The sequence below is a fragment of the Stegodyphus dumicola genome, chromosome 12 (genome assembly GCF_044657685.1).
Source record: "Stegodyphus dumicola isolate Sdum_Otavi_A_Nest chromosome 12, ASM4465768v1".
NCBI lineage: Eukaryota > Metazoa > Arthropoda > Arachnida > Araneae > Eresidae > Stegodyphus > Stegodyphus dumicola.
The window spans coordinates 114,957,751-114,980,795 of NC_140779.1; positions in this window are offsets into that span (position 1 = coordinate 114,957,751).

Consider the following 23,045-nt stretch of genomic DNA (forward strand, 5'->3'; position numbering starts at 1 on the left):
TTGTTTTCTATTTCTTTAAATGGTTTTCTAGCCCTCAGACGGTATAGTGGTTAGGGGAGCCTGATTGTGATATCGAAGGCCCAGGTTCGAATACCTAAGAAGGCAGGGATATAACATTGTGTTGTCCCTTCAGAGGAGATAACGGTGGTCGCCTATTAGGTGCTTCCACTATAAAATGGCCACCAATTCTGGCCTTTGTAGTGGCCAATATCGTTATAAGCAAGTGCCCGCCTTTGGAAAAAAGATTCCTGAATGTTGTAAGGTGCAGGGGCTGAAGTCTTAGAATTGAAAGTTGAGTTATTCCAAAAAGAGTTTTGAAAATCGCATTGGTTTTTTTTTCTCTTACGAAATTAGTGTAGTCTATATGTACCTGGATCAATCCTGAAAATATGAGTATTCAAAAGTTAAGTGGCCAGCCACATGAAACCATAAAGTACGCCTTAAATACCCGTATTTTAGAACAAACTCCTCTCCGAGATTCGTAGAAGGATGAATAAACTGTTTTCATGGAAGAATGCTTTAGTTTCGATTTATTTGATTAAAGCTCTCGAGGGCTATCTGACTAAAGAAAGGGATGCTTTCATGGAGGTCTTTCAAAGTAAAACTGGTTTGTGTATACGTCACGCTTGGGGAAAACCACGAAAACATCCATTCAGCCAGCCCGTTTGCGGTATTCGAACCTCGGACTGAACTACCAGTGTTCAGGGATTTTATAGCTCGGCCGCTGGTGGACACGTAGAAGAATGAAATAAGCTATAATATAATCTTTTTTTATTATTATACTTGTAAAGAGAATGAGGACTCCTAAAGAAATCTGCATTTTGCGGGATCTTATCTTTTCATTAAACCTTTTAAAATGCTTTGCCTTATTTCACACTTTTGTAATTTCAAGCGTATTACATAATTAAAAGTCAGTAATACAGTAACGTAAGTAATACGTATTACAGTAATACGTTTCTGTACTAATTTTGATTAAGTTCTGAAAACTGATGAACTTTGCCACTTTAATTTTGATTTAATTTAACTTAAGGCATAATAAAATATTTGGTTTGCTAACTGCAAAACCTGTACTTTGTTACAGGTAGAACTAATACAATAAATTCGAATAATGTTTGAAGAAAAAAAATGAGATATGAGTAAAAACTAAAAAAAGGAGGGATTACAAAAAGGAAAAGCTTCCCATTTTTAATAGAACAAAATTGCTATTATGGAGAATTTTCTTGTAGAATATCTTTTCTTTTAAAAAAACACACGTTTTGCATTTTGCCATTTGTTTCACAACTGACAACTCCAAACAGACAACAATGTTAAACATTTAACTTCACTCTTTTATATTGGGTTCTATTTCTTGTCTAACTGCAATCACACGTGATAATGCTCTCTAATTCTCAGTATTTAAGCTAACAATAATAGAAATTGAAAGTGACCTTACAATGACGCTATTACGGTAATGGGGAGAATGGGTCTTTCACAATGAGGAATTAGTATTTATGAACCGGTTTACGAATAAAAATTAGCTCTTTCAGTGAGTTGTTTATACAGCGTATACTGCTATAAAGATAGTCATTTGCTTTATAGTCGAAGTCTTTAAAAAACGATTTGCTTTGTATAAGTTCTTTTGAGTTTCATTTGACTACTCATTACTTTTAAATGTGGTGAACCCTATTCAGAATGTGCCTGGTGAGAACAGATCATATAATTAATTGAGAGCTATTACCATTTACTTACAAAAGGCCAGACTTTATTAATATGTGCCATGTTTAGCTATATCTGAAAGGAAATAATTCTTGACAATGGTGCTTAAAAAAATCTGATGCGGACACCGCATGATTTTCTTGTATGGACTCTGAAATTACACACATTTTTTGCTGCATTTTATTTAAACTTATTTCCTCGATTTTCATTAGAGATATATTTCTCATACACTTAATTTAGTTCTCAGTTTGCGGCAATGCAAAAATACATAAAAATTTAAAACATCTTCATTAAAAATTGTAAAATACAGAAAAACACCAAATACAGTTAAAAAACAATTCTTACAATTAAAGTTTCTACTCAAAAAACAAGCAGTTTGGCCAGCAGGCAAGAAGGCAGATTTTTTGGTGCAGAAAACTGATAGTTTACTTTTGGTCTCACTCCGCAAAAAGACATAGAAGGTGCAGAAACCGACTTAATGTACTATTCTATTGAGTTTCAAATGTAAACAAATGGCGCTTTATTAGCCTTAACTCACAACTTAAACTTTTAAATTGTTGATAATTCTTCAACTATTGCATTCAGATTAATTAAAGACACAAAAACCTTAACAGGAACATAAAATAATAATTCAATAAGTTATAAAGCAAAAAATGCACAATTTTCCAACATATAAGAATAAAAAAACATAGCTCACACAGACAGCGGTCGACGGGAAAATGGTTGCAAAATATGGTTTTCTGTTCCAGCTGTTTGCACAATGCGTTCTTGCCCGGCATTATGCGTCGCTATTTGAAAGCATCCCATATCTCACAGCCGTGGTCGTTGTTTGTGAAGATGCTATGATTCAAATAATGCCTCTTCACCTATTGGTATTCTCTACAGCCCTTGGTAATGATCTGTGATAGGCGTCCATTGCCAGCTGCTGGGCGGTAAATCAGACTCATATCCACATATTCCTTGATCGTATATCTGATATGTATAATCGACCATGTTGTTTACGAATGAAGTTTAACGCCCACCAATTCTGCAATGCCTATTAATGAATATTTGCTCCCTACTTTTATTTTCCCCAAACACATAGGAAATTTGCATACAGGAAGGTTTCTTCTTCTCAAGCATTGCTTTTATTTTCCCCATACGCACTGGTGTCTCCTAATTCTCGCATTTGATTGACCACTCTTTTTGTTAAACTCACTGCCCTCTGGACGTCTATTTTTGCGCCTTTCACCCACTAAATGTGGTTTGCGACCTCATGTTCTATGGTGATTTTTCCTCCTCTTGATGCCTACTACACTCATATCCATAAATTAAGGATATTTCAGAATCGCACGGAAATCGAATTCGTCTGTAGTAAGTAAACATTGCGTCTGTAGAATTATCGCACGCATCTTCAGAAGTAATATGCAGACTACGAGAATCCATCAGATGAGGCCGATAGTACGTCACATTGACAAGAGTGTATATAAGGAATGTTAACAAAGAAGTACAATTGTTCACAAGTGCTCTGTAAGGCGCTCAGTGCCACAGCCGAAGAGTTACGACACAGAGGACGCATGTGGATGATTTTTACGTGGTATAATTATCGTCCGCCTGGAATATGGGCGTACTCAGATGGAAGTATCAGATGAACTTCGAACAGCCCAAAGTCTCATCTGCAGGCTTTGGAAATGATTCCAAAATGATGGAAATGTCAGTAGTCTTTACAGTACAGTAAACTATCAGTTACTTTACAACGCCGAATGGCATCCGGTATTTCGTGGAAACTGCCAAAAGAAGCAGACGGAGCACAGCATCAGACCTATCTCCTCAACCATCTTCATCCACGAGCACGACAGTTTCAAGGCAAACCGTATACAGACGTTTGGGACAGATTTGGTCCATATGTGTTCGCAGACCTGTCAGATGTGTTCCGCTCACACCAACTAACTCTTCCCAGCGGTTAGCCTAGAGAACATGCCATGTGGAGATTGTCAGGGTGAGCTTGTGTGACCTTTTATGGCCGAGTCCAGGTTTAGCTTGCAGTGTGATTCACGTTGGACTTTCATACGGAGAACTCCAGGTATCCGCTATACCACAAGCACAAAACCTTTGAACGACATCGTTACCTTAGTACAGGATTGATCGTTTAAGGTGGAATGATACTGAGCTCCAGAACATATCTGCATGTTCAGATCGGACCCATGCAGGCCAGAATTTTAGGGACATCATTCTGAAATAATACTTGTATGTTTGTTTATAAGTGTCATGGGCGCAGAATTTGTGTTTATGGATGACAAAGCTCGTACTCAAGGTGCACACATTGTAAAGGAATGCCTTCAATTTGAGGATATTATCCGTATGGAATGGCCAGCATTCTCACCTGACTTGAATCCGATAGACCCTTTGTTGAACATGCTTGGACGACGAATTGCAGCTCGTTAATCACCTCCTACATGTGTGCTGGAACTTCGGACAGCCCTGCTTGCTAAGTGGAGTAATCTTCTCCCAGATAAACTCGATAATTTGATACTCAACATGGCTAGGCCTTGCACGGACTGTATTTCATTGTCTGGGAGACATACAGCATATTAACCATCATACCAACCATGTAATGTTAAGTTTTTGTAAGGGAGATATTTTTTGTAATTGCATCTAGGAGCAAAAATTGTAGTTTTTATGAATAAATACATACATATTTTTTGTTCTTCGTCTTTTTTTTAATATTTAATAAATGGGCTTTATGAATAAGTCACGTTTGTTTTGTTCCTGAACCTTGGTTTGCTGGAGATAGCATTATCCTTAATTTATGGACACGAGTGTATTATCGAACTTTGTTAGCCCAAAAGAGGCTATTAGTCTATATTTTGCGTTGGCTCATAAAAGCCGTATCACTTTTCAAATTGCAGCCACGAAATATTATCACCTTCCTTTCCGAATGCCTTCGTGGTGTAACTGTAAGCACGCAACTCACATATTCGGAAGATCGTGGTTCGAATCCTGGCGAGGGCATTGCGGATCTCTTCAGTTTCCTGACATCAAAATATTCTAAAATTATTCTACAATGGCGTCCGAACGAAAAGTTAGTGGACGATAATTCGTCACTACCAAGCGTTAGCGACTGGGCCCCCTCGTTCCCAATAGCCGTTTAAAGGGGATAAGTTATTTTCCGCCTCCTTTCTTCATGCCATAGTGGCTGCAAAGTAACTAATGACTGCAAAGTAAAGAAAAATCTGCACATATGCATGTATGTTCCTTGTACTGTGAAGAAACAACGGTATAAAGAAACATGAAATTTTGAATGACGTAGTCTTCCACTCCAACATATGCACCTGGAAGCCCGAATTTTGAATTCGTTTTATCATTTATTTCATATTTTATAAAATTTTTATGCATTTTTGATCAACAAACATAACGATTTCAAAGTGAACAGTGATGACGCCGTTCGAAATGAAAGTATTTTTATCTCCAGCGCGCGAGATTGTCTGTCTGAAGTTCTAAAGATGTACTGTTTTTAAATATTTTGTGAATTCGTTGTTGAATCGAAATTTATATGGAGTAAGTGCGAAGAATTTTATGCAATATTTAATAAAAAAATGTTATATGAAGGAAACTGATATTTGATATGATGAACCGAAGGAAAAAAAGTATAAAATATGTATGCCAACACTTAACACTGCATCAGGAATTTTAAACATATGCAGCTTTAAGAAAGTTTTAAAAATTTGAGCTGCATGTAGCGTTTATGTGATGTCAACAGTGTTTAATAATAAAGCTAAAAAGACGAAAAAAAAATAAAAGGAGGTTAGCAGAAGTCAGAGCAACAGAAGTCTGGTAGACTATGAGCTCAGTGAAAGCTTAAAATACCTTGACAAACCCAATTGGGCTATTTTAAAAATCTGAAATGGTTCAGAGTTTGTTTCAAACTTATTTTAACGGAGTGACATATTTTAAGAGATGTCAATAGTAAGGGAAAATTGTATAGTATCCTAGGATTCTATCATTCGGAATCCTAAGATAACACTAGGATAACACATAGGTAAAAATTGAGGTAGTGTTTAAGCAGATAGTCGTTATGTTGTTGTTGTCTGATGCTCACTAACCTACAGTCAGCCCAAGCCCAAGGAATTCCTAGTGCCAAGGAGCGCAAGATTACACCTTTCGTTGGCTACAGCCTTGAACACCATCTGCAGGTGGCAGTGCGACTTGGATCAGTTTCGCTCCCAGTTTTGAAGGAGAGTACCAAGGGGGGACGGATCCGAGATCCTTGGTCCTCCTACTACCAACCTTTCGAGAGGACTTCCTGCTCGCTGCATATTTAGAGTGCCCCCACACCGCACAGACTGCATACATTGATAAACATCCATGCCTTGTCCAGGATTCGAACCCGGCTCCATCGGTACGGCAAGCAGAGTAGCTAACTACTATACCATTTGGGCGGCTAGTCGCCTAAATGGTCTCCTCTTGGCCTAGATTTCATAGTCAGAAAGAATTTAATTAATGATTACTGTGTAAAAAACAAAATGGAAATTTTGAATTATTTCTCTGCCAGATCTCTTTGTTGTTAACAAATGTTTTTACGGAACCTTCATCGATAATTTTTTGAATAAATTTTAATGAATTTGGAAAATCAATGTTTGAAAAATGGGATAAGCGAGGTTGGACTGAAATCTGGATTTTGATGAGACAAATGCCATTTTTAAAGAAGAAATTTTGTTTGTTTTAAATGTAATTTGGAAATAAATTCGTTTAAGAATTAATTCGTTTTCGTACATGATATTTGTTTTCCATACTAGATGTCAAAAGACTGGCAAAAAGCTATTGTATAAAAATGAAATTTCTTCATCTCATTGCGTGCAAAGAATTGAGCAGCAATCAACAAAAGCTGAGCGATTCTGAACTATTAAAATTCACTTAAATGTTTCATTATAGCATTTAATTCATAGTTTGAGGGCTCATACAGACGATGATAGTTTTGCAGATTTTACCATAATATATCACATTAAGTAAATGCTACCTGTAATTTGACGAAAGACCCAAATTTAGACATAAATTATTTAGATCCAGATCGCGATGGTGACACAATTCTCTTTTCTTAAAGAAATGCTAGCCCCAAAATGCAGTAAATAAATTAAATAAATAACTCCGTATTATTTGAGTAAAATTTCTTAAGTCATTCAATAATAAAAGTTGCTTTAAGCCAATGAATGGTTAATCAATCACTATATTTCAGCTTAGGGTATCGGGTCAGGCCTGTCTCTTTTGCAGATCTCACTCACATCAACACGAAACTGATTTGTTTAATTAATGTCCATTCATCACAGAAAACAGAACGTTTTGTTGCCTTATAGTATAATACGTTATAGAAAGACGTTTAAAAGAAAATTCGAGAGGAATAATTGATAATGCAAATTAAACGTGATTTGTAACAATCGTGAGGAAATTTGAAAATGAAAAAGAATTGTGCGGTAATATGACAGGACAGAATAATATACGAGACTAGAAGTAGGATCATTTATAAGATTAATGTGTGTTTAAGTAGAAGAAGAAAAAATGTTTTAATTACTTAACTAGAACTAATTATTGGTTTCTATTCGCTGTTGATATGAGGAATAATAATATACATTTGAAAAACCGCTTTTTAAACATTTTTTATTAAAATATAAACGCATTAAATAAATAAATGACATTGCTTTAAAATAACTTTTAAAAAACTGCAAATGTGAAGTTCAACGTTTTAGTGATTCATCTATTAAAATTAAAAAATATATACATTGGAAAAAATTCTGAAAGATTTAAGATTTTAACGGTCACCTAAAAGGGTTTGTTAAGGTTTTTCACGCTCTCGCTGAGATCGCAGTCTACACGTCTGCTAATACACTTATTCTTCTTAACCCATTTTTTTCCCTTTCAGCTTTATTAATAAGCATAATATTCTTCGTGTTTACGCCATATACACTTTAACAGCAAAATTACAAAAGTTTGTAAAGCAGCATAGCAGTATATATAATTTCAAATGCAGTGTTAAGTGTTGGCTTACATTTTTCTATTTTGTTCAGCCTTTTCTCATATCAACGTTCTCTTCCATATCAACGTTCAGTCTTCTTGTCAAAATGGCTTTACAAAACTTTTTTTGTCTTTTTATTATTAACGTTTAGTGTGTTTACTTGATTTATTCAGTACCATGTTTTTGGCACTTACGCGACATAATATTCGATTCAACAGCAAAATCACAAAATATTTAAAAACAGCATATCTTTGGAATTTCTGATAAACAGTCTCGGTTCTATCCCATTACCTTTATGACTATTACTATTAACAGAGTTCCTGACAGACAATCCTGATAGACAGTTCTGATAGACAGTCAATTTACCAACATGCAAGAATTAAAACACAGAGCTCACGGAGCCGGTGAAAAGAGTGGATATATACGTGTAGTGGAGCAGATTTCAACAAAAAGAGGGTTGTACAACTACATGCTATACCGGTCCCAAGTACAAAATTTCTACGTTCTACGGCTAATCGGTTATTGAGTTATGCTATATACATACGTATGTACATACAGACGTCACGAAAAAATTACCTTTTGTATCCATTTTACAATCCGTTTTGGGAAAAGTAGTCCTTTATTCTTTCCGTACGTACAGATGTCACGCAAAAAAATCGTTCAAATTGATTCGAGAACTGTCGAAATGTCTAATTTCGTTGAAATATGATATCCAAAATTTTTCGAGATTACGAAACTTCCTTTACTTTGCAGAAGGTAGTAAAATATCTTATGTGAACATTACATGATTTCCTTGTACAGCCTGTTAAATTATACACAATTTTTGGTGCATTTCGTTTAAACATTGTTCCTCGAATTTCATTAGAGATATATTTCGTATTCAATTAATTCATTTCTCGCTTGGCGGCAAGGCAAAATTACATAAAAACTCAAAACATTTTCATTAAGAATAGTAAAATACAGAAAAACAACCTAAAAAACGAAACACAATTAAAAACAGTTAAAATTTTTTTTTACAATTAAAATTAAAGCTTCTACACAGAAACACTTAATTCGGCTAGGAGGCAGGGAAATAGATTTTTCGGTGCAAAAATGGAAAGTTTACTTTTGGTTCCATCGAGCAAAAAGACACATAGGTTGGTGTACATTTGGTGCATAACTTAATTTGCTATTCTACTTCCTGCCAGTTACGAATTTTTTTTTTCTTTTTCATTTTAATCTACGCCACTTACCGTAAAATCTGCATAAGCTCCTAGAGTGAGCGAATACGTAACGAAATGAGGCATAAAGGAAAGAAATAAGCTTAACTATTAGTCAGTTTAGATGAAATGTTAGTGTTAATAATGTTACAGTTAACATTATACTCAGTCTGTTATTTTAAGTAATTCTGAAGATATTCTCACTATCTAACTATAAAATTAAAATACAAATTAAACAAAAAAAAAAAAAAAAAAAAAGCAACTTTATATTGGTAGAGATTTTTAATAAAGCTCTGTTCAAAACTTTTCAAAATCTATGTCAATTTTAGGTTGCTTTTAATCTAAGTTTAAATTTTACACTAACGTACTTCATTTTATTTCCGTGTACGAAGTAAAGTAAGCACCGTAATCGTGAAAACTTTAGGGTATCATGTTTCAACGAGAATATCCATTTTGACCACTATGGAATGTAATTTAACGATGTTTTTGAGTGACATTCATACGTAAGGACAGAATAAAGGTCTCTTTTTCCCAAAACGAATTGTAAATTGGATTTAAAATGGGTTCAGAATTGATTTTTTTCGTGACGTCTGTACGTACGTACGTATGTATTTATCTCGCATAACTCAGAACGGAGTAGCCTCAAAATGGTGAAATTTTGTATATAGGACTGCTATAACATGCAGTCTTGCACATCCCTTTTGGATTATAATCGGCCGCATCAAGAGTATGTAAATATATATATATATATATATATACCGAACGATTATATATATATATACTCGTTCGGTGTCCGCCGATAACATCGTGGCAAAAACATTGTGGACGAAAACGTTGAGGAGAAAACAACGCAAGGAGAAAACGTCGTGTTAGAAAACATCGTGGGAGAAAACATCGCAGTTCTAAAACATTGTGGCACAAAACTTCGAAGTCGAAAATAAGCGGTTCGAAAACTTCGCAGTTTAAAAACATCGTCGTCGTCATGATTTGTGAGCGCAAGATGTAAAGAAGAATAATTTTTACTTTCACATTTCTTTTATAAACTAATACATTTTTGCTGAAAAAGCAAGAAGGGAACTTAAGCATAGAAAATTAAATGCAACTTACAGATTATACTTTTCATGAAAAATTACCAGTAGAAACTTTATAAAATGATTTATTAATGGGCTTTGTTAGTTAACTATGTCGGTTTAAAATTCTATTAAGTGCTATAAGTTGCATTAATTTTCTATGCTTAAGTCTCCTTTTTATTTTCTCAGCAATAATTTATTAGTTAATAAAACATATGAAAGAAAAATTATCCTTCTTTCTATCTTGCGCTCACAAATCATTATGGGAATATTCATTTATCGTTTCTAAAGCCTGAAAAAAGCATGTCTACGATGTTATCGTCATGCGATGATTTGTAGATACTTAATTTTTTATCACGATATCTTCGACAACGATGTTTTTAAACTGTTGTCTAAGTTTTTGAATCGCTTTATTTTCGACGGCGTTGTTTTAAACCACGATATTTTAGAACTGCAAAGTTTTCTGTTTGCGATGTTTTCTCCCACGATGTTTTGTAGTACGACGTTTTCGTCTTGCGTTGTTTTCTCCGCGACGTTTTCGTCTGCGATGTTTTCGGCTGTAACCACTTGTTTTCGGCTCGGTGACTTCAGTTTTTATTTATTCTTATATATGTTGGCAAATTCTGTATTTTTTGCTTTGAAACTGATTGAATTATGTTGTTCTTATATTCCAGTGAAGATTTTTATGCTTTTAGTTAATCTGCATGCAATAGTTGTAGAATTATGAACAATTTAAAAGTTGTTTAAATGCGGCTAAGCCTAATGAAGCAGCCATATTTTTTACATTTGAAACTTAACAGAATCGTGAATTAAGTAAGTTTCTTCACCTTCAGTGCTTTTTTACCGAGTGGGACTGAAAGTATTTGCTCGCTAACCGAATTACTTCTTTTGCGTAGAAACTCAAATTTTTATTGTAAAATTTTTTTAAAAAAACTGATTTATATTTTTCCATATTTTTAAATTTTTCATGAAGATATTTTGAGTTGTCATGTGTTTCTGCCTTGCCGCGAAGTGAGAACTGAATTAATTGGTTGAAAAATATATCTCTAATTAAATTCGAGGAAATAAGTTTAAATGAAATGCAGCATAAAATTTGTATAATTTAATAGGTCGTACAAAAATGTCATGTGGTGTCCGCAATAGATTTTTTTTCAATCATATACAGTTAAAACTTTAAAATAAATAAAAAATTGTTTTTAGTACTCGGTGAATTTTATATCTTACCAAAAAGGAAATAGATGCCATTTTACTGAATTTTTTATGTTGTTTTATAACAGATGTACTATTTGGCTGTACAGTTTAACGTTAAGCGACCAAATCGCCCATGTGGACTTGATGTGAGAAATAGGCTTTGCAACCCACGAGCAAGTATCAGTAACTATCAATAAATAAAGGTATAAGAAATTATTTATCTTTATTATAAATATTATTTTCAGAGTTGTTCACTCAAGTATCAATATTTGCATGTTTTACATAGAAAGAATAAAAATTTGTGTGAGCATTCCGTTGCTAATTGGAAATCTGAGAAACAATGCTGCACCATTTTTTTTAACTTTTGAATTTATAACAATTTATTTTACAGGAAAAATTTCGGTTAGGAGTGGCAATTAATAAGAAATAATCTAAGAATAAATTATGTATCAGTTACATATTTATAAATGGATGAAAATATCGAACTTACAAGAGATGCAAAATATGTTTAAATCTCGGGAATATGTTCTAAATAGCGAATCTCGAATCTGCGTTTATGGGTAGCAAAAGAATAAGAACCGGAAACGAGAGAAACATATCACAAAACTATCTTCAAATTGTTGTAAAAGGGCGTTACTTGGAAAATACGTTTTTCTAACCCAGTTTCTCGTCAAATAGTTGCATAGCAGTAAAATATTGAAAAAAAAAAAAAAAAAAAAAAAAAAAAAAATAGAAAAGCTTACCAGGAAGAAGTAAAATGAGACTTATATTAATGATTTAGTAGCACATTGTGGTATCTCTAAACTGGAAATGATATTTAAATGTGGCAGAAATTGAAATGATTCAAATGCGAAAGAATTAAAAATCCAATCTGTTTTGCTGAATAGGAATTGATTGAATTTTACTGTAATTTTATTTCTTATCTTTAGGCTAAATTGGAAATGAACTGTTTTCTGACGCTAAGTCAACTTCTTAACTAAATATTAATTATTATAAAAATGAACTAATGATTTCCTTGACATTTTATTGATTAATTTACGTTGTTTTTTTAATCAGATGTAACCATAAATATGAATCATGAAAAAGAATGAGAGTTTTTAAATTAAGTTAAATGCTATAGTAATATTAGTTACTATAATAGTATAATTATTATAACTGATATAACTCATTTTTTAAATAACATTGCAGCTAGTATTATCATCGTTAAGAAATTTTACTTTCCCTCACGATATATAAAGGTGAGGTTATAAGGTATTTCTCCCACTTCCCTAGCGTGCCTTCGTGGTGTAACGGTAGCACGCTGGGCCGGTATTCCAGAGGTCCGTGGTTTGATTCCCGGTGAAGGAGTTGCATATTTTTCATCTTTTCTGCTTCCAATCAACCTAATGTCTCTACAAGTGGCGCCCGAATAAAAAAATTGTGGATGATGATTCTCCGCACCCAGGACTTGGCGACTAGGTCCCCTAAAACCCTAGTCGCCCTTTAAAAAGGGAAGTATATAAAGTATTTCTCCCACTTCCCTAGCGTGCCTTCGTGGTGTAACGGTAGCACGCTTGGCCGGTATTCCAGAGGTCCGTGGTTCGATTCCCGGCGAAGGCGGTTGCATGTTTTTCATCTTTTCTGCTTCCAATCAACCTAATGTCTCTACAAGGTTATCTGTAATGTTAAATTTAATTTTTTAGCAGTTTAAATGCTCCCCAATATATAATCAAAAAATTCTGCAAACTTCATCGCACATCTTTGAAAATCTAACGCCTAGTTTGAATAGCAATGACTCTATCCATGCAATTCTGTTTATTTAGATTTTAGCAAAAAAAGTAGTTTATATTTATGTAAAATATAAAATATGAAACAAAATTATTAAACTTATTTGCCAATAGATCTTCATAAATTTTAATTTAATACATTCCCTCTTCAAAGATACGTTTTGCACCTTTTGCGTCACTCTGCCGCATCTTACGTCACTCTTTCCCTCAATGTCTCTACACTGCGGCATCTTTAGCTCAATCTCCGCTCAGGATTAGCACAAAGACTTTCCCGACTATAAATAGGACGGAAGTGCGTACGCATTGCTTTTTCTCGCGTTCTGTTGCTTGAGTAAATCACGTCTCTTGCTTCGACTTCTTTCTTCATTGTCTAAAATATAAACTACCAGTTTTAAGCAAAGATGTATTTCTGAATAATTTTTCCTGCTAAAAATAAAAATATTTTAACTATCGAGCCAGTTATGATTTTCGTACCATTCGTCATCTAAGCAACAGTCTTCTCGGCCATGACTCAAGCGTTTGTTTATTTTAATCGTCCATAAAAACTACAGCATCACAGATGTAGAGAAGACTGTTGGGTAGACGGCTGGTGCAAAAATCCCAGCTGGCTTAAAACATCGTTTTCAATTTTCACAGGAACAGTTATTCAGAACTACATCTTTATGAAAAAAATGGTACAGTACCAGAGTTGCTAAACGCGCTCCACTATTTCGATATACGTACTTTGTATTTTAGACAATGCAGAAAGAAGGCGAAGCGAGAGACGTGGTTTACTGAAGCAACAGCAGGCGAGAAAAACTCAAGGCGAGTTCGTACTCACTTCAATCGTGTTTATGTTTGAAAAGTCTTTGGGTAAACTCTGAGCAGCGACTGGGCTAAAGATGTCGTAGTGAAGAGAAATTGCAGGGGAAGAGAGACGTAAGATAAGCCACAGTGACGTAAAATAGTGCAAAGCTTATCTTTGAAGCGGGGATGTGTTAAATTAAAATTTATGAATTTGGATATATATTTCCAATTGGTTCCAGTTTAGTTCTTAGAGGTATTAGGTAATTTCAAAAGTAGGAAAGATGAAAAATGAGCAACGCCCTCGCCGGAAATCGAACCAAGGCCCTCTGGAATACGCACCCAGTGTGCTGACCACTACACTACGAAGGCGGGAGAAACACCTTATGTAACCCACTGGGGTTTCTAAGGAACCCAATCGCCAAATCCTGGGTGTGCAGAATCATCATTCATCACCCTTTTAGTTCGGGCGCCACTGTAGAGACATTAGGATTTTTTGGAAGCAGGAGATGTGAAAAATGAGCAACGCCCTCGCCGAGAATCGAAACACGGACCTCTGGAATATGCGCCCAGCGTGCTGACCGCTACACTACGAAGGCATGTTAACAAGGCAGGAAATACATCTTATAAGTTTAATAACTTTGTTTCATATTTTATATTTGACATTTACATTAGTACGAATTAAATGATGGCTTAGTTTAGGATTTCCATTAACCTGTTACAGAAATTTTAAAGTTATCCCAAGTTTTGAAAAAAAAAAAAAAGATATATAATACTAGCATAATTATTTGAGTGGACTTAAACTAACCTCACTATTTTATCGAAATGAAAAGAGTATTTAAAAAAAATAGACTATCATAATCTTTAGTTTTTATTACCTTAAACAAGATGCTCCGGAAGCCCATGCTACTAAGAAGTTAAGCATCTCTAATCTCAGAGTAGTGTTAATGAAGCAAGTAATCTTTTGGCGCAAAGTCTTTTAAGTCTTCAACTCGAATAAGTTTAACGATGTTAGATTTAAGATTCGAAAGGAAATATTTAACAAATTCTTTCTGATCTACACGTATTGGAAACTGGTAATTAATTCTTTGAACAGCTATGGGGAAAATCTAAAAGTGCTCGTCTCAGTGTGAAAATTTATTTTAACACAATTTAGGATCTATTTGACAAATCAAAAATATAAAAGAGAAAACCAGAGAAGGAATAATTAACTGCTATTAGTTTGCTGCATCATTAGTAACAATTTTCTGAAAGAAACTGCAGTTTAAATGGTGAAGGTGTTCTTTAATATGCTAGACATGAGATTCCAGGGATAGAATCAAGTTCTGATAACATGCATATCTTTGTGGTGTAACGGTAGCCCACTCGAGAGGTATTCGAGAGGTCCAGGTTCGAGTCCCGGCGAAGGCATTGCTCATTTTTCATATCTCATGCTTCAAAATAACTTTGTGACTATACAGCTGCATTTTAAACAGAAGATAACAAAATAGGAGAGAGGTCTATATACCATGAGATAAATACTGACTTTCCTAACAATGTTTAAAGGAAAGAAGATTCCAGAAGATTTTGAGGCCTGTATATATCTTATAGATTTTATTGACAATTGTAATATGAACTGATCATGATAGTCTTGATTACCAAGGAGTTAGCTTTCAGTACTTTACTTTACTGCCAAAATTATTCAAAAAACATCTTCCATTGGATTTTCTAGAGGCATTTCATATTCATAAAAATCTTTCTGTTCTAGTTAACGATCCTAATTCCAATTTGCCTTCGGCCTTTAAAGAAATTATGTTTTAGTTCTGGTTTCACCAACAGATGGCGCCACTTGCTTATTCTTGTCCAGGCTTTCTTATCTTATCTAATCATTATTTCCTATCTTGTTCATTTACGGTTTTGCAGCTGAGGATGGTGGTTCGGTAAAACCATCGAAACTAGTCCTGTGAAAAATTTTGTAAATATAACGCTGATTTTTGTTGTTTGACTTCTGAATTAGGTACTATTCGGTTTCGAGGGCCGTAAAAAAATTGCAGCGAAAATGTATGCGCAAAAGCTCCAAATCTAGCAAACGCGCCCATTTAACAGCGCGCGAAATCTAGCCTACGCGCTGATTTCAGATTGCGTAAATTTATATAGTTCTATTTTTCTTAAGACGCCATTGAAATACTAGTTTAATTTTTAAATCATTTTTTGATTTTAAATCCTTTTTTGATATCCTATGGATTTAACAATATGGGAATTGCCATGACGAAAAGTCGGCAATAGAATTTTGGGTAAAGTGCAGAATCGCCCACTGCTTGACGCGTTTTTAAGAATTGCACATACTCGGTATCCATGTGCACATCGACCTATTTTCACTTTAAAAAAAATTCTCAGAATTGCACAAAAATGGCACTGCGCACACCTTTGACTTTATCTATGTACACATCGACCTATGTTCACTTAAAAAGTAAAAGAAAATTGACAAAAATCCAATTGCTTTTTACCCTTGTAAAAAGCGGCAAACAAGTAAGTGAGCGAGTCTACACTTTACCGAGAATATTTTCAAAAGAAAGGCATCATTCATTATAGAAAATTACGTTTGAACAACCAACGAGATGAAATTATGCTTTAGCGATAAGTCGGTAGCGAAATAGCGATGCAGGCATCCATTCAGTTATGTTTAGCAATTTTTATATAAATTATAATAATGATCTGAAATAGTTATTTACTCATATGCTTTCTTTGAGTCCTGTTTAGCCTTTTTCATATAAATTATAATAATAAATTAAGTATTATATGAAATTAACCTTTCATCTAAATTAAAACATCAATCTTAAATAGTTATAATACTTCCTTTCTTGACGCAATTATTAGGGTTGCCGCAATTATTTTTGGCAGTATTGGCATTAACAATAGTTTGGCGATTTTTTACGGCCCTCGAAACCGAATAGTACCCTGAATTAGTATTCGTTCGGCGTGTTATTGTGTCTTAATTATTGCAGCTTAGTTAGGAAGTGCTGTCACATTCCCACATAGCTCCCGACGCAGCATTGAATTATTATTGATTTAGAAGATTACGAAAGTTCTTAAATGGTAAAATTTCAGTAATAACAATGACCTTATATCTCACTTGGTTGAGTTTTTTGCTAATTAAGACCAGAATTTCTACGAGCTCGGAATCATGAAGTCAGCAGAAAGACGGCAAAAATTCATTGAACAGAATGGATGCTATTTGACTGATTAAAGTTCATGTTTTGTACAGAAAAAAAATTGATTTTTATTTCTCACTAAAAAAAACTGAAATGTTTTCCTTGCCAACAGGCACCCTTCAGTTAAATTACCTATTTGGATATGATAAAGCCAAATCAGGAAAAAGAAAATGTCCTTTGACTATATCGAGGCACAACTCCTATTATGAGTACCCTATTCTAGTATCATAAATTGCAGATTTGTTTTAATGTAAGCATTTTCTTCGAATATTTAAAAATATTATAGAATAAATTTAAAACAGAAATAAAATAAGAATCTTGAGAATAAATAAAGTCAGACCAATTTCAGTGAATGTGCTTAAAAAAATTGGTTGTAAGTTGCACGTAAAACAATACTTTCGTGGGAGAAGGGACTTTCCGCCTATGCAACGAATTAAGCTTAATAATCAATTAGGTTTCAATTTTCTTTAGAAATGTTTTGTATCTTATAAAACCTGGAGTCATTCTGAATTATTCTTAGTTAGCGTGGTACTGATCTGGAATAAATTTTACGTTATCTGTTCAATTATCCGAATCTTTGTGTACTGGTGTTGGAGTAAGTATCGAAAAATCAGGAAACTGCTTTCTGTTGTAAATATTATCCCCTTCTTAAAAAATTTAATAATATTTATTGCATCTGTTACTGACAACGTATGAAATCTGACATTCTGGTGGAATACCTAGGTATTTTAGAAAATGCCGAAATCTGGCCGCCCAATGCATGAAACGATTAAACATTTCACACATTGCCTAGGCATTCTATAGAATTCCAAATGGCAAACCGAAAAAGCATGAAATATATCTTCATAATTACATACAATGACTAGGGAAAATATATAATAATTTGTGCAATTTATTATTGGCAATTGTAATGAGTGTGACAGACAATAGTTTCTTACCGACTTGGAACTTCTGAAAGAATTTTGAAACAGCTTATACGAAATCACAGTTCCTTTCATGTCCTAAGAACTCGCTTCTAGAATTAAAGATATTTCTGGCCACGAAATTCCTCTCTGGTTAGTTGAGTGGCTCAGTGCAGTGGAAGTGGCCGAGGATTCGTCAAGTGTATGTGTAAAACACAGTGGAAAAATATGGAATGTGTGTATGTGAAGAAAGTAACGAAGTGAATTCAAAATGCCATTCAAATCTATCGTGTTGCAACACATAGGTTAATTTTAATTTCTTATTTTTTATGTGAAATTTTTGTTTTTTTTTTTAATAAGAAAGGAATAAATTACTTTCGCACAAAATTTCATTTTTTCTTATGTATTTTGAATAAAAATCTTTTAATGGCACTCTCTCATTATTTTTTTCAAAATAACATTTGTATTTTTGAGGAATACACGTCATTTAAATAGTAGCTTTACCATGCTCTTTCTTTCTTACTTTACCTAAAGTGTATCCTACAGATGTGTGATGTATGTATTCTGAATAAAAATCTTTTAATGGCCCTCCCTCATTATTTTTTCAAAAAACATTTGTAGTTGAGTAATAACTAAACTCAGTGGCGCAACAGCCCTATTGGGCCACAGCCTGCATTGCCCCGAAATCTTCTTTTTTGACCTTGGGCCCCGGAGTGCATCAGCATATGCCCTGGGCATGTGGTCAGCTGGTTGCTGGATCCACGTTGTGTAGAACAGGCAGGCATTCTATAAAATGCGTAGGTATTCTACAGAATGCCGGTATTTCATACTTTGCCGATAAGATATCTAAGTTGTAGTTAGGAATTAGGTGTAAATTTATAATTTAGGTCTTTGCAGACATGCCTTAACTGTTTCTTGTAATTTATACTGCTGGGTAAATGTTTCATATTTGAGTACGCTTGCTTTATACATGTGCTCACCAGCGACAGAGCGGTAAAATCGCTGAATACTGGTAATTCCACCTGGGTTCGATTCCAGCCGAACGGGATAGCTGTATGGGTGTTTTCGTTGCTTTGCCCATGTGTAACGTGTATACGATCTAGTTTCCCTTAGAAAGTCCTCCATGAAAGCATCCCTCCTCTTAGGCAGATAGCCCTCGAATGCTTCGCCATAGTCAAATACACCAAACCAAATCTTTTATACAATAAGCCTAAGCAAGTGACATTGACGGATATACTCATTTCTGTTATGCAGTGTCTGTTTTCAGACTAGTTTTCGAAGAATTCATGAGCGATCTCCAATCTTCAGGAGTGTATATACGCCTTAAGATTTTAAGTAATCAATTTACAATTACATCGTTATGATATACAAGATCCTTCTTGTTAGAAAATAAGAGTTCTAAATCTAATTTTGTCAGATTCTGCAAGTTTCATCAGTTACTGCGTATAGCACTAACTGATGAAAACTGCTGTAATATCGCCGACTGACAGTAGAAACTATTAACAGTTTACCTGTATTTCAAGCAATTTAACTTGAAAAATAAATCTATTTGATTACATTTAGAAATATTTACAAAAGATATCGTAAATAAGAAATAAAGATGCAGTGGTACTTCAGTATGCGTCCGCTTTGAAGTACGTCTGACTTGGTATGCGTTCTGTTTGGAAGCGATAATTGTTTGGTATACGATATTTGCTTGGAATACGACGGTCAAGTTCAATGGTCATGACTGCACACACTACTCTTGTTTACCTTTTTCAAGACAATGCTGAACTGCTCAAGACTGCTCATGGCCGTTAGTACGCCTGTTGCTAATATTTAGTAAGCAACTATGAATTTTCACGTGTTTTCCCCGGTCAAAGTTTTATAAATTCGTTAATGAATTAAGAGAAAGTTAATGAGAAGTGTGAAGCAAGGAAGAAAATGGTTAGGATCACATCATCATAGAGGTTAAAAAGAGATTGATAAAAAATACGGAGATGACATGCGTATCCGAGACTTGGTTATTACGTACTATACTGCCGAGAAAGAGAGTATCTATGATAGTGAAAAACTAAGACGCGATTAAACAGGAAAAAGTTGTAAAGGGGAAGAAATCGATTACCATAGAAGATCAGTGATATCAAAGCATGATGGGAAATTGCTTTTGATCTAGATAACATGAAAACATTTATGTATAATATTTCATTTATTTGCGATATGTATTTCACTTACTGCATTCGTATTTTATTGTTAAACAGTGTTATAATAATAAAATAGGATTATTTTATAAGAATGCATTAATTACATTCCTTTTATTTGGGAGAAAAGTTTGGTGTATAAGTTTAAAGATCTGGAACGGATAATAAGGTACCATTTTATTTTAAAGTAATTAACATTTGTTGAAGTCATTTCTGTTGCAATATATCTGACGCAAGTATTTAAAACTTTGAACGCCGATCTGAAGCTAATAAATTTTATGCTTGTTTTATTCTGTTTACACAAGATTTTTGACCACAAACCTGTTACGCAAATAAACAGATATTCCATACTTTTCCAGTCTCGTTGGAACTTCCCAGCTTTAGGCGAAAATGGAAAATGAAATAATTAGTAAAACTGGACAAGATTACGATTAATTTCAGGTGCAGCCTAGATTTATATCACGTTGGTGGATGAATCACGATCCTTAGATTTCGCCTTACGGCTAAAATGTTGCACAGCTGAAAATAAGTAAGCGCAGCCTTTTTACTTAAAACTGTCCCACTAAAGTGCTAAAATTGTCTCATTAAAGGGCAAAAATTGTCCCACTAAAGTGCTAAAATTGTCCCACTAAATTACTAGAAAGGACTACTCACATCTGTTCAAATATTAACTCCAAAATGTTTCAAAATATTAATTTTTGGTGATGTTAAAGAAGAGTTTAGTGGATTTCATGAGTTTTTTGCAATAATCTTGACAATAATATTTAGAATAAGAGCTATTCCTCCTGAAAAGGAACATGAGAAAACCATGAAACGCAATAAGATTTACTACCTGTATTATTCGATAGTATTATAAATTAAGCTCCTCTCTTTCAACTATCCGAATACTTTGCAATTTAAATCTATAATGTATAGTAAAATTCCGAAAATTTGTGTTTTGAGTGTAGGCCAGTCACATCTCGAATGAATGAAAAATTGAGATAATTGCAAGACGTAATCATTCGAAATAAAGATTAAAAGCTAAGCGAAATTTCACCAAATTATGTGGTTAATTTCGTTTTGGCATTTTGCGTCGTCCTCTATAACACGGCGTTTCATTTTTCAACTTGTTCTCGTCAAATATTAAGGCTCTGCATTATATTTAAAGAAATCAAATAACGATGAATCTGCATGAATGTATGTACATTTCTCGCGTTATGAAAAATCAACTTTATCTAGAGACATCAAAGTTTGAGTAAAGTACTCCTCCACTCGAATATGGGTATCTGGAAGCCCAAATTTGGAATCTGGAATTTGTTTCATTGTCTTTTTCATTTTTTGCAAACTTTAACAAATTTTTGAAACTCAAGGATTTCAAAACGAGCAATAGTAACACTGCTTTTTACCTCCAGCGCGCGAGACTGTGTATCGGAAATTCTAAAGATATTCTCTTTTTAAATATTTTGTGATATTGCTGTTGAACTGAATTTTATGGTTTAAGTGCGAAGAACGTGATACACTACTCACTTCCAAAAGTTAAGCACGGAGAGAAAAATGCTAATTTCTGGAAGACAGTCAGAATTGAAGAAGATGTAATTCGCTGCAGAGGTAGATGGAAGTATGCAAATATGTTAGGTAACAGCCAATCGCGTTTTCATGTCAAGAAATATGCAAAAGAGGCAGTCTTCTAAGAAGCCAGCTTTATGAAGAGTTACAGAAGTTGATTGTAACTGCTGATAGAAGGTGTTTAAAACTTTCGTGCAATTTGTTTTCAAGACATACTTATTTCTACGACTTCCAGAAGATGATTAGAAGATTCTGAGCGCTGGCGTGCTGTGAGGCGCATTGAAGCAGGACAGTCGATCACAGATGTTACTCTTTTCTTCGGCGTTCATTATTCTGTAATCTCACGTTTATGGAACAATTCCAAACCACACAGACAGTTGTCCGAAGACCCGTAGCCGGTCGCCCAAGAGTTACAACCCCCGCGGAAGATCGATATATTGCTATTGTAGCCAAGCGGAATGGCAGAGCGACTTCACACGTTTGACATGTATGGTTACAGCGTCCATTGGTAAGGCGATATCTGCAGCTTCTGTACGTCGAAGATTACATATGAGTGGACTGTACGCCCGGGTACCTCGAATTTGCATTCCTCTATCCGTCCAATCAAGAGGGACACGATTACAGTGGTGCCGGGAGCATGCCAATTGGAATGCGTTTGGGGCAATGTCATGTTTATTGATGAGTCAAGATTTGCTCTGGAGCCAGATGACAAGCGTATAAGGATATTGCTGGAACAACGAACACGCAATGAGTCCCAAAACATCACCGAACATCACACATTCCCGAGGCGGAAGCATTATGGTGTGGGCAGGGATTTCACTAGGATACCGCAGCGACTTGCACATGTTTTAAACGGGCTTCTTTGACGGCTGTCCGATATCGAGGTGAAGTCCTAGAACCCATTGTGGGATTGTACACTGCAGCAGTTGGCCCTACGTTTGTTTTAATGAATGATAACGCACTTCCCCATACAGCTGACATCGCCGATGACTACCTGGAGAGTGAAGGGATTACGCGTATGGAGTGGCCAGCATATTCGCCCGACCTTAATCCCATTGAAAATCTTTGGGATGTTCTCGACCGTGCTGTATCTTCACGTTTCCCAACTCCAGCCACTCTTATTGAGCTGGAAACTGCTCTACAATAAGAATGGCGATTGCTTAATTCTGCGGTGGTTGACCACCTAATCGAAAGCATGGTCACAAGGTGTAAAATTTGTATACAGTTGAGGGGGATCAAATACCCTATTAATGTCCTTTTCTTCATTTTATGCTGTTTATTTTCACTTTATACATGTCTGTTTAAGTCTCCAGTATGTCATTATCTGACAACTTACAAAAATTTAATATTGTTTTCATTTCTGTATATAATTATTGATTTTGTTTTATGCATAAATATATATGCTACTTTCCTGCCGAATTTTGTGTCATTCAAAGCAGTATTTGTTGATTGTTTTTTGCATTTTACATCTTCGTGCTTAACTTTTGGAAGTGAGTGTATTTAATAAATAATGGTAACAAGCAAAACGCCCCTTTGA